This window comes from Apium graveolens, chromosome 8 (genome assembly GCF_009905375.1).
Source record: "Apium graveolens cultivar Ventura chromosome 8, ASM990537v1, whole genome shotgun sequence".
NCBI classification, from domain to species: Eukaryota; Viridiplantae; Streptophyta; class Magnoliopsida; order Apiales; family Apiaceae; genus Apium; species Apium graveolens.
Window position 1 is genome coordinate 253809971 of NC_133654.1, and position 18454 is coordinate 253828424.

Here is an 18454-nt window from a genome sequence, read left to right on the forward strand (position 1 = left end):
GTTGAGGATATGATTGCCTTTGAGCATAATGTTGTGGTTGCTGGAATCCAGGTGGATTGAACTGTTTACTTACGCCTTGCTGATATGGTTGCTGAATAGCATTCTGATTATTACTCCAGCTGAAATTTGGATGATTTCTGTTGTTAGGATGATAAGTAGCTGGCACAGGTTGCTGATGTCGCTGATAATTATTCACATACTGAACAGATTCATTAACAAGAGAACACTGATCCGTAGCATGAGAACCTGCACAAAGCTCACATACCATAGCTATCTGATTGACCCCATAGATGGCTAGAGAATCGACCTTCATAGACAGCGCTTGGAGCTGCGCTGCAATAGTTGTAGCTGCATCGACTTCCAGAATACCCGTTACCTTCTCAGGCATCATCCTTTGAGTTGGGTTTTGATGCTCATTTACAACCATAGTCTCAATAAGATTATAAGCCTCAGTATAGCTTTTGGCCCACAAGGCGCCTCCAGCTGCTGCATCGAGCATGGGCCGAGATTGGGCCCCCAAACCATTATAGAAACCAATGATCACCATCTAATCAGGCATTCCATGATGTGGACACTTTCTCAACATCTCCTTGTAGCGCTCCCAAGCTTCGCACATATATTCTGTAGGTTACTGCGCAAACTGAGTAAGAGCACTCCTCATAGCCGCAGTCTTCGCCATTGGATAAAACTTAACCAGAAACTTTTGCGCAAGATCTTTCCAAGTAGTGATAGACCCAGCTGGTTCAGAATGTAACCAGTCCTTAGCTTTATCCTACAGAGAGAATGAGAAAAGCCTCAGCTTGATAGCCTCATCAGTCACACCATTATATTTGAAAGTACTGCAGATCTCGACAAAATTCCTTATGTGCATGTTGGGGTCTTCAGTCGCAGCACCTCCGAAAGAAACAGAATTCTGCACCATCTGAATAGTGCCCGGCTTGATTTCAAAGTTATTAGCCTCAATAGCCGGGTGCATGATGCTAGACTGAATGTCATCAATTTTGGGCCGAGAAAAGTCCATAAGAGCTGGATCTGCCGGAACTAAACGATCACCCATGGTTACTAGCTCTTTCTGCTCACTTCTTGAATCCGAATCTTCAAAATCTATCTTCTCCGGAATATCAAGAACTTCGTCTGTCTCCTCAGCCGTATCTAAAGTCCTCTTGTGAGTACGAGAACGAGTTTGCATAAATGCTCGCTAAAGTACCTGAAACACAACCGGAAACAATAAGTAACACGTCTTAATCACTGAGTCCTAATGACCAATGATGGTAAGTACATAAACTAAACAAATATGCCGAGTCCCTGGCAATGGCGCCAAAAACTTGTTAGGGTGAAAACACGCGCTAATAACACACGCAAGTATACGCGTTCGCAAGTAATATAGAATACTTTCTAGTTCGTTCCCACAGAGACTCAGACTAATTATGTTCAATTAAACTCACTCACCAGTGTATGATTACTTCTCAATGTTAAGACAATAACACTTAGATTTGATTAACTAGTTATTAACTACAATTAACTACGAGAATTAAACACTTAATTAACACTTGAATTAACAATATTAAAACACTCATGAGATCACAACTTCATTACTACTTCCTTCAATAGCTATTGTTATTACCTTTAGCATGCAACAGTGATGATATTAATCGAATAACACGAAACTGATAAAAGCCAATTTTCATTGTACTAATACCATTCTACCAAGCATCCACAATTAAGATAGAAGTTGAATAGGCATCAATTATGTTGAGTCCCTATATGTCTACAGAAATCGACAACATAACGATTTAAGCACAAGTTATTCCTTTTGATTACACAGGGCGAATAAAATGGTTAAAGTTACCCACTAATCATGCATACTCTTACATGAACCTATGCTAGCATGGCAAGTTCTAAATATCAAGATCCACCGTCGCTTCACAAGAGATTAACACCCTATCTTATATGTTCGCGACGCACATAAGACGAATACGCACAACCAATACTAGATATCATACAATCATCACACACTAAGGTATTAAACAACTAACTAAAGAATTCCATAGTAAATCCGTTACGACCTCATGATCACGATTAGCCCATGATAGCACTCATCGTCATCATGGGTTCATATGAAAACATGATAATAACACACGAGAATAATAACTAAAACTACTTATATTAAACCAGAGTACGTCACAAGAGTAAATAGGTTCAAATTAAAGAAAACTAGCATCCAACGATACAACGAAATAAAGAATCACAAGAAAATATGCTTCATCTTTGTTACGGTGTGCTAAAACGGTCTTCTTCCTTATCTCCTCGCTCTTCGATTAATACTACGATCCAACCTTTTATGAAACGTCTCTGAAATCTACTTATATAGGAGTCCCATAAAGTCCAGCTAACTCAGAAGTTGGAAGTCAAATAGAAATAGGAATCTAAAATATTAATTCTGAAAATCCGTCCCTGCGCGGCCGCTCAACATTCCTGAGCGGGAAAAAGTGAGTGAGAGGAGTCCCACCTTAGATGGTGAAGGTGAGGGTGTGAGGGTAGGAAGACAAGGGGAGCCCATGATGCAAAAAGAGAGAAATATTGAGAGAAATACAGGTACAAGAGTGATAAAGATGGACACCATTGCAAGTGAGTCAATGAATGTCAATGATGCGGAAAGGAAAAGACTATTTCAGCAAGAATATCAAGCTATCATAGATTCTATTTCCCTAGATGCTGAGACATTTACTCATCCTGTTACAGCTTATCAAACACTAGTTGTACAAGGCAATGAGGAGGCTGAAAGAATACTTAATTTGGTGCACACCACTCAATCCATGCAAAGAGCTAAGGATGTCATCAAAGCCATGCCGCCTAAAGCTGATGATGATATAGATTGTGGCACTGGTGAATCTGAAGATCTTTTTGGAGATGATGATGATGATGATAGTGAAGAGCCCATTGATATAGGGGGAGCAGCAGGCACCAACTCTAGTTCTGGCCTACCATCTTGGGCATTCTCCAAGGAATGTGATCTTCAACATTTCAAGATCACTCTCATCCATCAAATCCAAGAGACACATAATGCTCTTCAATCTATAACAGATGCTGGTACCAGGATGCTCTTACAGGCACATCTCACTTCTCTACAAATACATCAAATCCAAGGCCTTCAACACAATTAGGATGTCACTTCTATCAAGACTGAGATTGATCAAGTGAAGAAGGATATTTCTGAAAGATTAGATGCTAAACTTCCAGAAGCAACAATGCTTGATATTAAGAGACAACTAAGGAAGAACTCTGATCTTGCCACAAAAGTGGAGTCATTGGATAAAAGGATGACTGCTATAGAAGCTTCTCTCACAGCTATACATCTACATCAAGCACAACAAACTCAACTGCTGTAACAACTGGTGGATGCACAATCTTCTTCCTCCGCTCTCCTTGATGATAACAAAAAGGGGGAGAAATCTCTATCTCAAGTCAGTCAAACAGAGCCATCTAGTGAGGGGGAGAAAGTGGTAAATGTACAAATTAGCCAAGTAATTGTTCCAGAAATTACTCTGCCAAAGCCACCAGTGTTGGACAATATTGATCTGATCCACATAGCAGCTGCTAAGCTTGAGTCAAAGTCAATTCCTAAGATGCTTGATGTTGCAGCTGTGGAGAAGGAACTAGATGATAAATGGAGAAAGATAGATGCAGCCAATTCAGAAATCAGACAAAGTCTTCAATCATCACTCTCAAGTCAAGCATATTTCTGTGAATGAAATGAGTATGAATTATCCGGAAAAAGGCCAAACATTTTGCATCAAATCTCCAAAAGAAAATCTTATCATGAAGCCTAAAAGAAACTACTCAAGGTTTTCAGACAAAAATCCTATGGATATTGTGTATGAGACACTTAGGCAAGATGAGAAGAAGCTATTGGCTAGGTCAATTATATTTTTCAAGGATCCTACTGATTCAACGCTTAAAAGAAGAATTGCTAAGATTTACAGAAATGGTAAAGAAATCTGTGTGGTGGCTGGACACCCTCAGTTTGTAGAAGCTAAAAAGGAAGAGAAGGAAAGAATCAGGTAAGAAAAGAAGCAAGCTGCCTTAGATGCTAAGAAGCTCAAATAAAAGAAGGAGCAAGCTGATATCTTGGCCAAACTTCAAGCTATAAAGACTACAACTGAGAATTCTGCACAACCATCTGTAATTACTGAACCTCAAGATCAGAAAGTGCAAAATGAACCACAACAGAAAAGAAGATTCAGATACAAGCTCCACTCCAAAAGAAAATTGGACTTCAGTGATGAGGAAATGGAAGACTACATTCCCAAAAAGTCTACAACTTCAACTCAGACATCAAAACCCTCAATTGTATTTGAAGAATTCAAGGTGGTGGATCCAACAAGAAATATTCATGGTGAGCCCATAATTCCAAAAGATGAGCCAGTTGACTGGGATAGTTTGCCAATCCATGAACTAAACTATCCAATCTTCAACAAGCCAAAGAAGACAAAGACTAGAGCAAGCAAGAAAGTGAAGCCTGTGACTCTCAAATCCAAAACCCTAACAAAATCTCAATCTACAGTCAATAAGGGAGATCTGTTATGCATTTGTAACATCAAGGAGTTCTCTGATATAAACCTCTACTTAGATGAATTGGAAGAAGTTAGAGGGATTGATGCTCACAAACATCTCCCTGAAAGGTTGGTATTCAAATACAAGGGAGGGAAAGAGATCATATGGCCACTCCACAGGATTCTTCAAGAAAGCCAATATGTTCTGATTAAAGTCTTTTCATCCTTCAAGAAGAACTTTGGGTTCAATATAACTGCAAGGAAACTGGTTTTAAAGAGGATAGAAGAGCTAAGGAGTAATAAAGCCAATGATGCACTTCCAAAGACTCTAGCAATTCCCTTCACAGGAAAGAGAGTGCATTTGAGGACTTATTGGCTGATGGAATTCAGGGATGAAAAGGGAGTTAGAAGATTCTTTAGATTGGAGGACCAGTTGAGTATCTCTAGCAATGAGACTCTATTGGAAATGCAAGAAATGCTAGATCTCTCAGAAGCTGATGAACTTGAATTTCATTGACAACTCCAAAGTCAGATAGAAGAGAACAACATGAGGCTTGGGAAGAAATCTAGACAATCAAGGAAATAAATTTATCTGCTCAGGCTAGAGGAGCACCTTGACAATGATTGTGAGCAACTTCTTTGTATACTTTGCTTTGTTTAATTTTCAGTAAACATTGTAGCACTTATCAGTTTTATCTAGTATTTTTATTCTGTATCTTTAGGATGTTTTGTTATCATCAAGTTTCTCTTAATTTATGGCTACAATTCCAGTAGACATAAATTGGGGGAGATTGTTAGGAATATGTTGTGAACTTGATGATAAATTAAACAAAACACCTTAGTAGACTTAACTTAGTGAATTTTGTAGCACTCAACGGATGATCAAATATAGTCCTGATGAATGATTTAATATAGTCCCGACGGATGATAATTTGACATCCACCAGGTGAGTAGCTTATGTAATAATAAGAATTGTAGCACATTTCTGCAAACAACTTTGTGTAGATTCTGTAGGAGCATATGAGTCATGTTGACTACTGGTAGATATGCAGAGTAGGTTGATTAATTATAAATATGAGATGTCTTGTAATTATGTGTAAGTGAAATGGAGTCAAGTGACAAATAGCTACCCGACAGATGATCAACATAGCTACCCGACGGATGATCAACAAAGCTATCCGACGGATGACAAACATGTATCCGACGGATGATCAAATTCAAATATCTGTTGACAGTGACAGCACAGTCACATGCGTTGGGTGTTTGCAAAAGGAATGTGGCAGCCTGTTAAGCAGGAATTTGAGAACAAAGAAGCATTACCATTTCCATGCAATTGTGAACATATTCAAAGATGCTGGAATAGAGTAGTGAAGTAGCATGGAGTTAGACTAGATATGTTTTGTTTTATTATCTTGTCTTATTGTCATGTAAACTTGGTGATATATAAACCAAGTGTAGCTAGTAGAACAATAAGAACAACAACTAAGTAAACACATTTTAAAAGAGAGATAGAAAAAACTGTATTTGTCAAGAATCTCTCTGTAGTTTGTTTGTTCTACTTGTAAGCGGTTGTGAGCTATTCAAGCTATACAGAGTTCTCATTCGATATATATATATATATATATATATATATATATATATATATGGTGTATACTTTGAAATCCACCAAAAAGTTTTAAAAGCTTGTGTTTTTATTACTTTGTGTTTTGATTATATAACTACTTCATTCCGCAATCTGCAAATCAAACACTTATATATTCATCGAGTTAGAACTGTTTTAAAATCTTGAAAAAGTAGTCAGAATTACATTCGACCCCCCTTCTGTAATTCTTGTTGTATTGTTAGGGAATAACAGAACTTCCGACCTGGGTTTTTGGTTCCAGGTTTCCAGGCTGCCCACACACCAGCTTCGATCCCACTGTAGAAGTTGACAATCCCCATCCCATTTGAACTTGTAATTCTTCAATCTCCACGAAACCTAGTAGAGTTTGAGGAATAAGAACTCATTTTTTTCTCAAGAATATAGAAGAATGGGAGGAATGGAGTGAAAGGGTTCAATTAGCTTGTTATAAGGGGAAGATTGGGTCGGGTTATTAAACACTGACTAACTGGTATTGGGTGAGTATTGCCATGTAGGCACATCCATGTCAGCACAATGTTAGATTTTTAACTTTGCTAACGGCTATAACTAAGTTGAAAGTTTTTAATTACTTTATTAGTTGACTGAAATCTTTTTCAACTTGGTGATCTACTTGCAAGTTATGTGCGAGTACAGTGACCAATTAGACATTTTACCCCAAAGGATAGGGCTGAAAGTGTTTGTCCTAAATTCAATCATGTATGATGAGTTAGGAAGAACTTTCTTGTATTCCTATTTGATTTCATTTGAATTAATAAAAGACTTGTTATATTTTTATGGGCTTTATCTATTTAAAGTGTATTAAATAAGATGTTCCATAGTTTAGAGTAAAGCTTCTAGAATTATAATGAGATTATAATAGTGAGATCTAGAAGACGACAACTCTGGACTTAAAACAGTTCCTGATCATAGGATAACTAATCAGATGTTAGTGGATCCGCAAAGATTGGTACATACTATGCTTGCTCCCTTCAGGAGGATGTCTGTTCTCATAGGCATTTGTGTGGTGACACTATAGCTGGTATGTAGGTGCTTATTAGGGAATAAGTTCACTGTACATGACTCGATAAGTTGAACAACTAATGGAGATTACTCACGTGTCAATAGTTATTCACTGAGTGATAGTTGTACAAGTGTCCTTAGACTTGAGATCTTTAAAGGTATCTTATATATAATGAACTGTGTTTTGGTTTAGTCCTTAGTCTCAAGGACATCCATTAGGTCTATTCTGGGCATAGGGATTTGTGTATAGAGATAGTTAACGTCAATAGAGGATCTACCCCTTCCAGTATAGGAAGAGAATATCCTATGTTATTCTTAGTATGTGAGTTCTGGAATCTCGGGCCAGAGTGTATGAAATTAGAAAGGAGTTTCTAATTTGCATTAATATGAACTTTGCATTATAGATAAGAAATCATATGATTAAATTTGATAGGCCTGACACGAGATCCATGCCTTATATTTATTCGGGATATTATAAGGGTAGAAGGAATTCATTGTAACTAGTCACTAACATGTTCTTAATATTCTAAGCAGTGAATTCATATTATCCGGATAGTCGCGATATGTTGAGAAGCATCACTCACGGTGTAGAATAAATATAATTAATCAGTTAATTATATTTAGTGAATTTTAGTATTCATGTAAATAAAAAGTTTATTATTATTTATTTCTACTACCGGCATAATATTGAACCTACAGGGTCACACCATAAAAGAATATTTTCTTTGATGAAATAATGAGAGAGAGAATTATTTTCTAAATAGTTAAGAAAAAGAAATAATGATTAAAATAGTTTTAATTATTATTAAAGCATTTTATGAAGATAATATGTGGGGGTTAATATATATAAAGATATATTATAAAACCCTAGGAGAGCCCTATAAATAGAATGAGATGGCTCATTCTATTTACATAATTTTGGTTTTGTGAAAATCCTAGCCTCCATCTTCTTCCTCTCTCTCTCTCTCTCTCCCAAAACTTCATTTTATAAAAGCTCGGTTTTATAAAAGGTTCATCGAAGAGGATCGTTCTTGGTGGATACCGGTAGAGTGCTTCACACACTGAGGAGCAACTGTTAGCACTCCAATTTTATAAAGTTTCGATTCACGAGATATGATTTCGATTCTTCAGTTTTTCCCTTTTATACGTTTTTCTATATGTGCGGTATATGGTTTTACGAAATAAATGTTATTTCACGCTTCCGCTCATCCGTAAATTTCTTCATTGGCATCAGAGCTAGGTTCTGCATATAGAGATTCATATAAAAAAATTTAGATTTTTTAATGCATGTATGGATTTGTTATGATTTTTGCAAGTTTATTTAGATTTAATTATGAATTAATTCGAAATAATTTTTGTATAATATTTTGACTACTGATCTGGGTTCTACAAGTGTTGTAGATTGTCTAGGTATTTTTTTCATAATTTTGTGATGTGTAGATTATTTGTTATGAATTTTTTAAAAATTGTTTTAATTAAAATTAATGGAATAATTATGCATGTGAATAATTATGATTAAAATTTGCACAAGGACCCATGGCTGATTTGATAATTTTCTGCTACTCCCTGATTTGAGAAATCATATTATTTTGATTTTTATTAATTTATTAATTAAATGTTAATTAATTTATTAATAATAAAATTAAAATAATAAATTAATAAAGAGTTATTAATAAGGGAGTAAAGGGAAAGGGGGTTTCATCTTTTTAATTTTGTAACGGCTGGTAGCGGAAACGACAGGAGAAGAAGAAACAAAAGAAAAAAAACTGTTGTTGCCAACAGTCGGCTGTTACGGGCGCGTGAGGCGCACGCGTGGGGGTGTTGCGCATTTCCGGAATGCGTTACACCCTGTTGTGCATTTCCGGGATGCGTTACACCCTTTAATGGCTTAAAAGGGCTGTAACGCATTACCAGAATGCGTTACAGGGATTGTAACGCAATCCTGTAATGCGTTACAGCCCATCTGTCTTTTTAAAATTTGATTTTTGGGAGTTTCGTAACTCCGTTTTGGGCGTGCAATATATCGTTGGATTCGTTTTTCCGAGACGGATCTAATGGAGTGGTCAAATATATTTTTAATATAAAATTTTTGAACTGTTTATATTCCCGAAAGTGTTTTAAAACATGTTTTAATTATTTTAATTGCTTTTAAATGCTATAATAAATCCATACATCATTATATCAATGTGTGACATGATATTACTTGCATGCTTACTTGTTTATTTATTTTTATATATATATATGAGATATATGCCTGTGTTTACCATGCGATGATAGATTTAGGTGAACTTAAATCAATATAAGGCGTGCTCTAGAAAATCTAGAATATGAATCGTTTCTTTCCTTGACAATAATATTATGAATACAATCATGAGATTCTTGTGTTTATGAAACACGTAATTAAATATGAATTTTCAATTTTGAGAGAAAGGATGATTCTGTCAACAACAGATTTCTATCTGTAAGAAAGGGTTATTAAGTGACGCCTCTTGACAATGCTCCACCCGATCTGGGAATCATCTGATTATCGATTATTGATTTGAAATATTTAATTTAAAAGGAAGAATCTCTTTATAATATGATTATGATTGTAACGTAATATAATCCCTCTAAAATTAAATAATATCAAGTAGTAATTGGTCAATGACACAACGGGCTTGTGTTGGTCATAGCCTTCCAATATGATAGAAAGTGGTTCTTATTTTTAAATCATTGTCATTTCGTGCTACAGCCAAGGGCTTTGATTTCGAAATAAGAAATACTTTCTATTACATAGAGATGTGTACATTGAATTAGAATCTAAAGGTCGTTACGTGCTACAGCCGTGGGCCATTGGAGACTGATTCAATTGTACGAAATGTTGGGTTAGACTTGACTTAGAATATTGAGTTTGTCGTGCTACAGCCGTGACTCAATTATTCAAGAGGCTAAAATTATATTAGGGAATAACATAAGATGTAATTGACAAGAGTTGTCTGCCTATTGAACATCACATGACGTTTCGTGCTACAGTCGAGGTTGTGTAATGGAATGTAGGATCCCAATTCCCACTAGTATTATGAATGCCTAATTTTCACTTAGGGGTTGTATAAATTAGATAAACTAGTGGGAGCCACTTATGAATAAAGACCTGATTCATATAGTGTTTAGAAATAAAATTGAATATTTGCTACGTGTTGTTATGTGTTTATCATTTACAGATTTACTATATTCGTTATGTCTTCTGCACTATCACTCCGGAGTATACTAGATGCTCACAAGTTGACTGGTCCTAATTTTGCTGACTGGCTTCGAAACTTGAGAATTGTTCTCAGGGTGGAGAAGCTAGAATATGTGCTTGACTCACCTAAGCCTACTGAACCTGCTAACGATGCACATAATGATGAACATGTTGTGTATCGTAAGTGGATAGATGATGCAAATGTTGCTCAATGCATCATGCTAGCTTCCATGAACATTGAGCTACAGAAGCAGCATGAGCATATGGATGCTCACACTATCCTTATGCATCTACAAGAGTTGTATGATGTGGCAGGGAGGACAGCTCGATATGAGATATCGAAGGAGCTGTTCGGTTGTAGGATGTCTGAGGGATCATCCGTGAATGACCATGTACTTAAGATGATCAATTTGATTGAATATCTTGGACAACTTGGTTTTGCCATGGATGGGGAGCTGAGCCAAGACTTGGTCTTGCAATCACTTCCGGGTTCGCTTTCGCAGTTTGTTGTGAACTTTCACATGAATAAGCTGGATGTCAGCCTGGCTGAACTCCACAACATGTTGAAGACTGCGGAATCGAATTTTCCCCCTAAGAAGAGCTCTGTTCTTCTAATTGGTGAAGGTTCCAATCCTAAGAAAAGGAAGAAGAACCCTTCCAAGAAGAAGAAAGTAGGTGAAAAAAAGCCTGTTCCACCAAAAGCTGAAGACCCTAAGAGCAAAGTTGTTTGCTTTCACTGTAACAAGGTGGGGCACTGGAAGAGGAACTGCAAGGTTTACCTTGCAGAATTGAAGAAGAAGAAGGGTAGTGAGACTACCTTTTCTGCTTCAGGTATGTTCATGATTGAAGTGAATATGTCATTAAATCAAATTTCTACTTGGGTATTAGATACCGCCTGTGGTTCTCATATTTGCAATTCATTGCAGGGACTAAGGAGAAGTAGGACTCTTCAGGAAGAGGAGGTGATTCTACGGATGGGAAATGGAGCAAGAGTTGTGGTTGAAGCTGTAGGATCATTTCATTTACATATGCCTACGGGCAAGACTATTGTTTTAAATAATTGTTATTTTGTTCCTTCGATTGTGAGGAATATTATTTCTATTCCCATGTTAGACTTGGATGGATTTTCATTTTTTATTCAGAATAATAAATGTTCAATTCTTAGAGATAACGTTCTTTATGGAAGTGGTATTTTAAATAATGGTTTGTATGTATGTGACGTAGAGCATAATTTACTACAAATTGAACATACTAATAAAAGAAAAAGGGATGATGAAAATATCACTTTTTTGTGGCACTGCAGACTTGGTCATATTAGTGAAAATAGACTGCGGACATTGCATAAGGAAGGGTTACTTGACCCCTTTGATTTTGAATCATATCCTACATGCGAGTCTTGTCTATTGGGTAAAATGACCAAATCTCCATTTAGTGGACATGGAGAGAGGGCTGCAGATTTGCTAGGATTGGTACACACAGATGTATGTGGACCAATGTCTACACAAGCCATGGGTGGATTTTCATACTTCATTACTTTCATAGATGATCGATCTAGATTCGGATATGTGTATTTGATGAAACACAAGTCTGAAGCCTTTGAAAAGTTCAAAGAATATAAGCATGAAGTGGAGAAACAAACCAAATATAGTATTATAACTCTTCGGTCAGATCGAGGTGGTGAATACTTGAATGGAGAGTTTCTAGATTATCTCAAAGAAAAAGGTATAGTCTTCCAGTGGACTCCTCCATATACTCCACAGTTGAATGGGGTATCTGAAAGGAGAAATCGAACTTTGTTAGACATGGTTCGGTCCATGATGAGCTATGCGAATCTTCCAGTATTCCTGTGGGGTTATGCATTAGAAACCTCAGCATATTTACTGAATAAGGTGCCTTCCAAATCTGTCCCTAAAACTCCATATGAGATATGGAAAGAAAGGAAACCGAGTCTTAAACACGTTAAGATTTGGGGATGTCCAGCTTATGTCAAGAAAGTTGACCCAGATAAGCTGGAATCTCGATCCGCAAAATGTAGTTTTGTGGGATATCCTAAAGAGACTTTAGGGTATTACTTTTACACCGATCATAGGGTGTTTGTCTCCAGACATGCTACCTTCTTGGAAAAGCAGTTTATCCTTGAAGGAAACAGTGGGAGCAAAATTGAACTCGATGAAGTTCAAGAAGCATAAACTACTACGAATCAAGTGGAAACACCTGTTCAGACTGAACAACCTTCTGTGGAACAACCCATTCGTAGGTCAGGGAGAGTGTCTCGCCAACCTGAGAGGTATTATGGCATTGTCATTGAGAATGACAGTGAGTTGTCAATCATTGATGATGACGACCCTATGACCTATAATGAGGCTATGAGTAGTGTTGACTCAGAGAAATGGCAAAGTGCCATGAAATCCGAAATGGAATCTATGTATACCAACCAAGTATGGACTTTGGTTGAAGCATCTGAAGGTGTGAAGCCTATTGAGTGCAAATGGGTATACAAAAGAAAGATTGGAGCAGATGGCCAGGTGGAGACCTATAAGGCCAGGCTCGTAGCAAAAGGATTCAGACAAAGACAAGGGATTGACTTTGATGAAACTTTTTCGCCTGTAGCCCTGTTAAAATCAATTCGGATTTTGCTTGCGATTGCTGCTTACTACGACTATGAGATCTGGAAAATGGACGTGAAAACGGCCTTCCTCAATGGGAAACTTGAAGAGGAAGTGTATATGACACATCCAGAGGGTTTTCTTTCTAAGGGAAATGAACACCTAGTGTGTAAGCTGCTGCGAACCATATATGGTTTAAAGCAAGCTTCTCGTAGATGGAACATCCGTTTTGATGAGACAATCAAAGAGTTTGGTTTTATCAAAAACATAGATGAACCATGTGTCTACAAGAAGGTTAGTGGGAGCGCGGTAATATTTCTTGTATTGTATATGGATGACATACTTCTTATAGGAAATGATATACCGATACTGCAATCAGTCAAAGTGTGGCTATCGAAGAACTTCACTATGAAGGACTTGGGAGAAGCATCCTACATTCTCGGTATGAAGATCTATAGAGATAGATCTAGAAGAATGATAGGTCTTACCCAGGGTACATACATCCAGAAAGTGCTTAAAAGGTTTAGCATGGAAAACTCCAAAAGAGGTCTCATACCGATGAGCCATGGAGTGTCCCTTTCCGAAAAGATGTCTCCTAAGACACCTGAGGAAAGAGAGCGTATGAGTAAGATTCCTTATGCTTCAGCAATAGGATCTATCATGTACGCGATGTTATGTACTAGGCCTGATGTTGCTTATTCAATCAGTGTGACGAGCAGATATCAGTCCAATCCAGGTGAAGACCACTGGAAAGCAGTGAAGAACATCCTTAAGTACTTGCGAAGGACTAAGGATATTTTTCTTATTTTTGGTGGTGGATCTGAGTTGAAAATAGAGGGTTATACTGACTCTAGTTTTCAATTAGAAAGTGATGATAGCAAATCCATGTCAGGGTACGTGTTTACTCTGAACGGTGGTGCGATTAGTTGGAAGAGTTCAAAACAGTCTACAACGGCTGACTCCACAGCGGAAGCAGAATATATAGCTGCAAGTGAGGCTGCAAAAGAAGCCGTTTGGATGAGGAAATTTGTTTCTGAGTTGGGAGTTGTTCCTAGCATTGAGGAGCCTATTGTGTTGTATTGTGATAACAACGCAGCAATAGCACAAGCCAAGGAACCTAGGTCTCATAAAAATTCCAAACATGTTTTGCGACGCTTTCATTTGATTAGGGAAATCATTGAAAGAGGAGATGTCAAGATTGAGAGAGTTGACACACATAACAACGTAGCAGACCCACTCACAAAGTCATTGTCTCAGATTCACTTTGATCATCATAAAGAGAAGATGGGTATTAGATACCAGGGTGATTGGCTTTAGTTCAAGTGGGAGATTGAAAGTGTTTGTCCTAAATCCAATCATGTATGATGAGTTAGGAAGAACTTTCTTGTATTCCTATTTAATTTCATTTGAATTAATAAAAGACTTGTTATATTTTTATGGGCTTTATCTATTTAAAGTGTATTAAATAAGATGTTCCATAGTTTAGAGTAAAGCTTCTAGAATTATAATGAGATTATAATAGTGAGATCTAGAAGACGACAACTCTGGACTTAAAACAGTTCCTGATCATAGGATAACTAATCGGATGTTAGTGGATCCGCAAAGATTGGTACATACTATGCTTGCTCCCTTCAGGAGGATGTCTGTTCTCATAGGCATTTGTGTGGTGACACTATAGCTGGTATGTAGGTGCTTATTAGGGAATAAGTTCACTGAACATGACTCGATAAGTTGAACAACTAATGGAGATTACTCACGTGTCAATAGTTATTCACTGAGTGATAGTTGTACAAGTGTCCTTAGACTTAAGATCGTTAAAGGTATCTTATATATAATGAATTGTGCTTTGGTTTAGTCCTTAGTCTCAAGGACATCCATTAGGTCTATTCTGGGCATAGGGATTTGTGTATAGAGATAGTTAACGTCAATAGAGGATCTACCCCTTCCAGTATAGGAAGAGAATATCCTATGTTATTCTTAGTATGCGAGTTCTGGAATCTCTGGCCAGAGTGTATGAAATTAGAAAGGAGTTTCTAATTTGCATTAATATGAACTTTGTATTATGAATAAGAAATCATATGATTAAATTTGATAGGCCTGACACGAGATCCATGTCTTGTATTTATTCGGGATATTATAAGGGTAGAAGGAATTCATTGTACGATAACTAGTCACTGACAGGTTCTTGATATTCTAAGCAGTGAATTCATATTATCCGGATAGTCGCGATATGTTGAGAAGCTTCACTCACGATGTAGAATAAATATAATTAATCAGTTAATTATATTTAGTGAATTTTAGTATTTATGTAAATAATTAATAAAAGTTTATTATTATTTATTTCTACTACCGGCATAATATTGAACCTACAGGGTCACACCATAAAAGAATATTTTCTTTGATGAAATAATGTGAGAGAGAATTATTTTCTAAATAGTTAAGAAAAAGAAATAATGATTAAAATAGTTTTAATTATTATTAAAGCATTTTATGAAGATAATATGTGGGGGTTAATATATATAAAGATATATTATAAAACCCTAGGAGAGCCCTATAAATAGAATGAGATGGCTCATTCTATTTACATAATTTTGGTTTTGTGAAAACCCTAGCCTCCATCTTCTTCTTCTCTCTCTCTCCCAAAACTCCATTTTATAAAAGCTCAGTTTTATAAAAGGTTCATCGAAGAGGATCGTTCTTGGTGGATACCGGTAGAGTGCTTCACACACTAAGGAGCAACTGCTAGCACTCCAATTTTATAAAGCTTCGATTCACGAGGTATGATTTCGATTCCTCAGTTTTTCCCTTTTATACGTTTTTCTATATGTGCGGTATATGGTTTTTATGGAATAAATGTTATTTCGCGCTTCCGCTCATCCGTAAATTCCTTCAAGGGCCTCTATAACGCCAGATGTCACGACCAACCAAACAATCAGGAGGCAAAGAATTAATGATCTCCGTAGAATAAGGCTGCCATATGAAGTCAGATGCTGTAAGCCCATCTAGAACTGTACGGTAAACAGAAAGTGTACGACCAACCATCTCTTCAAAAGAAAGACTTACAAGCCACTTAGAATAAAAATTAAATAATAAAATCAATTCAATATTCTAATGTAAATAAAAATTAAATATTTCTAAAACCCAATTAAGGGATTGGTGAATCCTAGAATATTAAAAATTGTTAAAGTAGATTTATTAAATTAACTTATTAAGATCGGCTCCTAGGGTTTAGGGCCCCACGGCCTTAAACCCTAGCAATTATTAGGGTTTACGCTCTAGGTTTTAGGGCCTACCTAAACTGTAAACCCTAACTCAATAATATTTTCATTCAAGTTTATTCATGTTAATTAAATTTAAAATTTTCTAAAACCCAATTAAGGGATTGGTGAACCCTAGATATTAACAAATGTTAAAGTAGGTTTATTAAATTACCTTATTAACATCAGCTCCTAGGATTTAGAGCCTCATGACCCTAAACCCTAGCAATTATTAGGATTTACGCTCTAGGTCCCTAAAACCTAAACCGCAAACCCTAACTCAATAATATTTTCATTCAAGTTTATTCATGTTAATTAAATTTAACTATTTCTAAAATCCAATTACGGGATTGGTGAACCCTAGAAGATTAAAAACTATTAAAGTAGGTTGGTTACATTAACTTATTAAGCATGGTTAGTATGATTTGAAATTAAAAGCATAATTAAAACACACAAAAAGGTTTTATACCTGTCTCCGTGTGGACCCGCAAGCTGATCATCAAAAATAGGAGAATGACGTAAAGGCGAGCCTCTAGGGATCGGAGCAAGAGTAGGCAACCTCTCCCATGCCCATAACTGAAGCAACAAAAGACATCCAACGACCTCCTCTTTGTCTGTCTTGTAACCCTTGCATAGATCTATGTACAAGAATGCAAGGACAGCAACTCCCCAAACATACTCACCACATAAATCCAAAACCCGAAGAAAAGGTAGGTACATCGGATGAATACAGCCTCCAGAAGTATTAGTAAATAGCACACCAACAATAAGATGAAAAATATAACACTTACTGTGATGCATTACCTCATCTAATGATGCAGTCTCCGGAAGAATCCGTGGAGTAAGAGAAGAAAAAAAAAGAACACGAAATCCCGACTCAATTAAGGCAAGTCAAAGGAGGTGCAATATCAAATATGGAGGCAACTAAAATAAGCAAAGCATCGCCAGGCCCGGGGATATCATCAACAATAAAAGCACGCCCATCAACAGGGAGGCCTAAAAGGACAACAACATCTTGAAGAGTAACAGTCACCTCTCCCATAGGTAGATGGAAGACATGGGTCTCCAGCCTCCACCTCTCAACCAAAGCGGATAATAAACTCCAATCAAGTTGTAATGCAGAAACCCTAACAACCCCATAAAAGACAAAAGACTGTAAAATGGTATTATCCGACGGTCCAATGCAATATTATCCTTATTAGGATTAGAGCGTCTACATCTCAAAGCATCAGCACCACATAACCTTCAAATCTCTCTAGACCTATGTTTGGGCTGAAGATGAAGAATACTATCATCAATAGGTCCCAGATTAATAGCCTACAAATAGATATTTATAGAACGTTCAAATGAAATGACAAAATATATAAAATGTACTTACAAATATAAACAACTATGTACAAAAAAACAATAAACATATTTGGTCATATAGTAACAAAATTAAAGGCCAGTACATGTATTTTAAATGTTGCTAAATATATTACAGGGACATAAGCACTTTTTGCTGACCTTGCTTTCTATCCACTTTAATCACATGCAAAAGTTGACAAGAGTTCTGCCACTTTTACGTTTTAAGTGCCTAAAGCCGCATTCCAAACTAGCATGATGTACAAGGAGGCCCCTTTTGACTGCAGAGGGGCGGGGAAGATATAATTATCCTTCCTTGCAGACAGCAACTCAGCTAGGATGAAATCCATTTTATTATATAAATTATAATAAAATACTATTATTAATATCTCGAATAATGAGCAGATGGTTCAAAGTGGAGCTGCTTTTGCAAGACAGTTTACAAAAGACGAGGCATTGCTTGACATGATTGACAAGAAGATATTGAACCGTGGACGTAACAGAGCTACCCCAGGGGCATGGTGCACTGGCCATAGTAGTTGGTTTACAAATCCGTGTTCGCAGGGGGGTGATGTCAATATTTTGAGGCCAAGAATCCATGCCAAGAAGTTTCAGGAGTCTCAGAAACCTACTTGATGACTGGGAATCGCAGTCCAATCAATGCTTACAACAACATAGTAACTAAAATCGATTAGGAAGTTCTTGCTTGTTACCAATTAGGCATACATGGTACTGCAAATTTTTTTGTCTTCACTCGCATTCTTTTGACCGGGGTTCTATACTACTTTTTAATGTATGGTACTACTTTTTGCCAATTACTACGTTAGAGAATA

The 18454-nt window shown here is 36.8% G+C and overlaps 1 non-coding gene across 1 annotated transcript; it reads left to right on the forward strand.

Annotated features, from left to right (window-relative positions):
- Nucleotides 1-557: 557 nt before the first annotated feature.
- LOC141681745 (small nucleolar RNA R71) lies at nucleotides 558-664 on the forward strand. Its single transcript, XR_012559169.1, has one exon. It is a non-coding gene; the product is annotated as a small nucleolar RNA R71 (small nucleolar RNA).
- Nucleotides 665-18454: the final 17790 nt, after the last annotated feature.